The following is a 7,108-nucleotide window of genomic DNA, read 5'->3' as shown; positions in this document are numbered from 1 at the left end:
GGCCTGGTCACAGCTCCTGACCCAGTCACGGTGGCTAGTAAGGACGATCTGTCTCGGCTACGCATTCCAGTTCACCAGGTGCCCCCCCAAATTTCAGGACATTCTGCATCTCTGAGTGAGGCAAGAATGCTCCTGTGCTTCGGGTGCTACCCTGCTATACCATGTTTTTTTACCAAGTTAAAGCTTTTTTTAATGTTAACAGTGTCATTTTAGATCAAACAGGTGAAAATTAGGGTTATTTTGTCAGTTAATTTTAAATGTAATAAAACGGACTGGAGCTACCCATGCGTTAAAAGCTTTTAAGACACACCTTTAAGGCACACCCTCAGAATCCAGTATTCAGACAGACCATGGTATAAGAAGGAGTATCCACTGCAAAGGGGTGTATTTCAGTATCCTTTCCAAACATATATTTTCAGTACTTCATAAAGGACAACTGTCGCATTGGAAAAGATTTGGGTAAAGCAAATGAGTGCCACAGGAAAAATCTCAACGTGGACTTACTAAACTTTTTGCTGCTTCTTAGAAAAAACTAATTTGGGGAACCTAACTCCACAACAACATTGTGCTTGATTTTCTTGGCAAGTACTCCTTTCGACAAAAGGTCTGTGCTTTACCCTTTTAGTCTCCATCCAGGAAGCACCAGATGAAAAGGTCAACTTTGCATGCTTCAAATTTCTTTTGACACCACTGGATCTTTGGTGTTACCAGATGATCTCTTCAAAATGAAGAAGTATATGATTGGACAATACGTTGCAACAGTGTATGATCAAAAGTGGTATATTGGCAATATTGTGGAAGAGAGGCAGGATTATCTTGTGTCCTTCATGACCAAAGTGGGTATTTCAAATTTTTTTAAGTGGCCAGGACATGATGACAAGTCAGCCCAAACGGTTTCATCTTTCTGTGCCTTTAGCCACCACTGGTCTGCAGTACTACTTTGAGGCAGAAGATGTTCAAAAAATAAACTGCTTTCCAAAGCTTTGCAGATGTACAACTTTAACAGTATAGTTTCCCTCATTTTCATTAACAACATATTTCTGAACTCTCGAAAAAAATAAGAAATTGAAATGATTTATTTTATTTGAATCAAATAATTTACATTTCTGGTTTCAGCCGTATTTAATCTTTAGATATTCTTCTTTAATTATTTTTTTCAAACAAAATCTCATTAAGCCACATTTAGATCCTCATATCTAGAGGATTGAAAAGTATAGGGCTTTAAAATTGTTGTTCCTAAAAGAGAAGTTGGTCAAGAACAAGAATCCAAAAGAACATTAAGTTCTCTTTCTGTCGGTCTCTCGACGTTGTGTCGAGCCGACAGATGGGGTTCGCCCTTGAGAACCAATCAACTCTTGACAACTATAGAAAAGGACAATGAAATTTGGCGGATGAAATTTGCATGCCGGACTCCGCCCCCGGATATCCCGTATAAAAGGAAGATGGCGTGCAGCATTCCTTTACCTTTTGTTCTTCAGAGCTTTTTCGTTTTTCCGTTCTCCCCGGGTGTACTTTGCAGCCGATCGCACACTCCACTGGACTGTGCTCTGCAATCCGACCTCATGTCTTGGCGAGGTGTGAGGTCGGACACACACGACAGCAGCCACCACTCTCAAACTGACAGCCAGGCAGGTAAGTAGGCGGAGCCAACCTACCCTCCAGGGCCCCCCCGCAAGATGTGGTTGGCTCCACCAGCAGATGAACCTCCCCCAGTGGGAATGATGAAGCAGACCGTCCCCTTGGTCCCCCTGCAGTCACTGCGACCTTGAAAGCTGCCCACACTGTCTTGGTGGCTAATGAGGAGGGTCCGTCTTGGCTTCTCGATCCAGTTCGTGAGAAACCCTCCCAAGTTTCGGGTCATACTCTCTCCCTCTGTCAGAGGCAGGGACGCCTCCGTACTTCGGGTAGAGGTCACCACCCTTCTGGCGAAAAAGGCATAGAGTTCGTCCCTCAAGCCAAGATGTTCAGCGGGTTTAACAGCCTTTACTTCATCGTTCCCTAAAGAGACGGCGGGTCACGCCCCATTCTAGATCTGTGTACCCTGAACAACAACCTTCACAAGCTGCCATTCAGGATGATCACGCAGAGGCGCATCCTGACATCCATCGGGTCCCTGCGCTGGCATACCAATTGCCTTGAGTTGCACTACAGCTGTGGCGTACATCTAACATCAGGGTGGTTTATGCTCATGGCAGCTAACACGACTTGCCCGACGCCTCCTCAGGTGGAGTCAGCAGGTGATCCGCTCCCTGCGGGCCACACACGTCCCGGGCAAACTGAACCAGACAGCCAACGTGCTTTCTCAGTCCAGCTCATTTGGATGCTGTTCGGGCAGGCACAGGTAAAACTGTTCGCCTCCCGCAACACCACCAGTACCCGCTTTGGTACTCCCTGTCCAAGGCCCCCCTCGGCACAGATATCCTTGCGCACAGCTGGCCGCGGGATAGGCGGAAGTACGCCTTCCCACCCAATGAGCCTCCTTGCACAGACACTGTGAGGGGCACCAAGTGTTATTGGTTGAACCACACTGGCCCAACCGCACTTGGTTCTCAGAGCTGATTCTCTGGACAACGACTCCCCCTGGCATCCCAGACAAGACCTCTGGAACCTCAATGTCTGGTCTCTAGACGGGACGAGAAGATGCTAAGTAGGCTACTCCCCCTCTGTGTTTTAGAGTAAAAAACTTGAACATTTCTGGAACTGCCAAGACACACAGGGGAAGTCGCCGCAGGAAGGGACAGTTCGCTGCATCACATTGTTAGAATCCAGCAGTAATTCGGCGTAGAGTTGAAGTCTCGAAGTCGATCATGTGTGAAGGCTCCGAAGAACACAAGGGTGAATGAATGCAGCATGCCGTCTCCCTTTAATACCCGGATATCCGGGGGCGGAGTCCGACATGTAAATTTCATTCGCCAATTTCATTGGCCTGTTTCAAAGCCAGTCGAAGTGATAATTTCTCAAGGGTGAACCCCATCTGTCCGTTCGACACAACGTTGAGTGACCGGAAGAAAGGGAACCCAAATTCTCTCAGAAACGTTTCAAAACTCGACAACATTGCACCACTAGGGGTGTTGATCTGAAAGTAGACTCATAAACCAGTGTCTGTCTATAACTGATTTTCTGTAAATCAAGAAATAAAAAAATCATATTTGTAGTGATCTATGGACAGTGATCATCTCGGGATAAATCATCTCACTAAATTTGAAATCTAGCCAAATTTGACCTAATTTAAAGAGCCATATATTGTGTGTGTTTATATATATATATATATATATATATATATATACACACACACAGTGGGGCAAAAAAGTATTGTAACACTCCAGCCTGTGATCCCCTTGTGTTCTGCCTTATTCATTGTTTTAACCAGTCATTGTTAATTAGTCCCGCACCTGATTCTGTTTTCCCTGAGTGTTTCCACTTGTATTTAAGCCCTGTGTGTTCTTAAGTTCTTGGTCGAGTATTGTAATGTAAACTTGGTTGTGTCTCCCATGTTCTCCTGCTCCTGTGTATGTGAAAGAATGTAAACTTCTTATGTCCCCTTGTCTAAACAATATTCTACGGTTGAAGAGTCTAGTCGACGGAACACACAGAGTATTCAGGATCCTGGAGACAAAGTTTAACACAGACACAAGTGCTTGTTCAATCAGAGTCCAAAGTTTATTGTTAAGGACTAATACTTATAAGCTTGACTCAGGAGGCGTCATATAAAACCACCAAAACAGTGGAAAATCACCAGACTTTCTGTTTAGTCTTTCCTCCTGAACAATCAGATATGATTACATATTCAATATTACAATAACAGAACAATCGTCCATAGGCATCATTAGGAACCTTGATATGGAGAACAACAGATACTTATATCAACATAAGACAGCATGACATGATAGAACTTTCAACGTGGTTAAACAACAAGAATGAAAGGCACATCTAATATGAATAGAAGCTAATATTAATAGGAATGAATACGAATTAATACATATGATACATGAACTTTGTATTAAACACAGATGCAATATTTGTAGAGGACAGGACGAAATCCAGATTCTCACAATGGCCACTTTCAGACCAACGGTCTTACAAGCCGTCCTGTGTCCCTTTAAAGAACAAGGTGTTAATACAAAATCTTTAATAAAATGAAAGTTCCATTCGCGTATTTTTAAGTGGTTTTCCTTCTTGAATATTCAGAGTCATTTGTACTATTAGAGACATTTGTTTTGGCATCTTGTAGTTACCATCATCATTTAAATTCATGTCTGTTGTAAGCAGTTAATTTCTCTCTAATTTTACTTCTTAATTTAGGATTATACCAGTGATTATTATACTTATTAGGATTAGAATAATCGTTGTTCCACGCAGTCCACCTGGCTGCCTGAACGGGTGCCATGGCCTGTTAGGTTCTATCATTTAAGAATTTAAGAATATCTGGGCCAAACATAATAAGGGCTTCTGTAAGTGTGCACACAGTATAGGAATTGATATCTAAGAATTCCATGGGAAATTTGCACTTAGGATAACAATTTTTCCCTTTTAAGAATAGAATTTGGCCCTCAATGCACCCCACGGGAAAATACAGAGTCAGCACCGTTGGCTCAATGGGCCTCCTATCTTCTTGCTTTGGGTGGCCCCCACCTCACAAAAGGTAGTTCTTTCCTCAGCTTAGTCAGTGCTTTCTGCACCCTGAGGTGTAGTAAGGTGAATCCCCTGTTGAGATTCTATGTTAAATTGGAGCTTGCCTGCTCTCCTGAAGAACACAACTTCAGTCTGGAAGCGTTTATCCACTGTGGCTGGTAGTCCGTCAGAACTCCTGTCCGTGTTACGGCAATCACAGTTGCTGGTCCGTGGTACTTTGGTTCTCCAACCTTTGTTGGCTTCAGATTCCTCACAAAGACCTTTTGTCCTGGAACAAAGTTATGAGTAGGCTGCTCTGAGGGAAGAGCAAGGCACAAAGAAACATCAGCACATATAGAATTTAACTTTTCGACTAGGGAAGTCACATAGTCCTCCTGGATCACCTTCACCTAAAGAAGAAATACCAGACCGGCCTTTGACCCACGGGGTCGGGAAAGGTCTACCCATTAGTATTTAGAACGGTTACAATTTTGTCGTGGAAGATGGGGTCATTCTTATTTCTGCCAAGACTGCGGGCAATAAATCAACCCACTTTCTTCCTGTATCGAGTACAGCTTTTGTTAGTCGTGTTTTCAGTGTTCGATTACATCTCTCCACGACTGCTGCACTTTGCGGATGATATGGAATATTAAAATGCCAATCAATAGACAATGTTTTTGCTAAGAGCTGTGTTATCTTTGACGTGAAACTCGTCCCGTTATCCGATTCCAATCTGGCCGGTACGCCCCACCTTGGCACAATCTCCTTCGTTAAGATTTTTACCACTGTTTTAGCATCTTCCTTTGCGCATGGAAATGCTTCAGGCCACTTTGAGAATCGATCAACAATTACCAAAAGATATTTTAAGTTACCTATTGGCGGCATGTGCGTAAAATCAATTTGTAAATGTTGAAAAGGAGCTTCCGGATGTGTCAATGCATCGTGCTTAGCTGATTTGTGCGGATTTACCTGTTAAGCATGCATCCAAACAAGCTTTGCTGTTTTATGAACATCGGCTATACAGTACAATTGATTAATTGCTTGAACTACTTTTGCACAACTGGTGTGTGATAACCCATGATAATGTCTAATTAGGATGATTAACCCTAATTTCGGTAGTGCTATTCTACCCTGTCCATCTCTTATAATCCCTTCCTTATCAGGAGTGCAAACATTTTTTCTCCAATACTCTAAGTCTCCCTGTGTTGTTTGACTTTGCAGGAATTTGATATCAATGTCAGATACATTTGTTATGTGCACCGTCATTGCTACCTTTGATTCATTTTTTGGATGAAATGGTGATTTAATCTGAGTTTGGGCTGCTGCCTTTGCGGCTTCATCAGCCCTTCTGTTGCCTATAGCCTGCTCATCCTCCCCCGAAGCGTGACCCTTGACCTTTACTATGGCCACTTCGAGCGGAAGCTGAACTGCTTCAGTTAACTGTCCTATCAGATTTGCATGTGCAATTGGCTTTCCATCAGCAGTTTTAAAACTTCTCGCTTCCCACATTCTTGCATAATGGTGAAGAACCCTCCAAGCATACCGAGAATCGGTGTGAATTGTTACTCTCTTTCCTGTCATCAGCTCACATGCCCGGATTAATGCTATCAACTCTGCAGCTTGAGCCGAATTGTAATCTAGAGCAAAAGCTTCTTTTACCTCTCCTGACTCGGAAACCACAGCATAGCCACAGAGGTAGACACCGTCAGATGGCTTTGAACAAGACCCATCAACATAAATGTGTTCTCCCCCCTCTAGGGGCGTATCCAACAGATCGAACCTAGAAGAGTAAGAGGTGGTCAGTTCAAAGATGCAATCATGTTCAACATTAAAATCTGCCATGTCTACCATACCCAAAATACCCAGCAAAGCAGAATTAATGTTTGCTGTAGTTTGAATGCTAAGATTTTTCGTTGCCAACAGAGTGGCCTCGTAACTTGAGCGTCGTTGCGCTGTCATGTGTTGTGTTTGCATGTTGTGTAAAATTACACCTACCTGATGGGATGCATATAATATTAAAGGGTGTGACAGCACAGTTTTCTCAGACATCTGTACAATCAGAGCAGCTGCAGCCACAGCACGAAGACATGCTGGCATACCTGTGACTATGTTATCTAACTTTTTAGACAGATATGCAACTGGCCTATATGTTGAGCCATGAAGTTGCAATAGGACCCCAAAGGCGGCACCCGCTGTCTCCCTAACATGCAAGTGAAAAGGCTTGGTGTAGTCCGGCAGGCCCAATGCTGGTGCTGTCGTGATGGCTGCTTTCAAAGCATTGAAATGTTCATCAGCTTCCGCAGTCCACTCCAATGCTGTGTTTGGCGGAGCTTTGTGATCTATCAGACCCCTCAGGTGCCTATCGTGAATCGCACAGTCAGGTATCCACTGTCTACAATAGTTAATTAGTCCCAGAAAGCTTTGTAGCTCCTGTATTGTTCGTGGGGACTTAACCTTTCTGATCAGCTGGACCCTATCTGTAGATATTGCTCTGAGA

The sequence above is a fragment of the Triplophysa dalaica genome, chromosome 14 (assembly GCF_015846415.1).
Source record: "Triplophysa dalaica isolate WHDGS20190420 chromosome 14, ASM1584641v1, whole genome shotgun sequence".
Taxonomy (NCBI): Eukaryota; Metazoa; Chordata; class Actinopteri; order Cypriniformes; family Nemacheilidae; genus Triplophysa; species Triplophysa dalaica.
Note: the sequence above shows the minus strand (reverse complement) of the source record.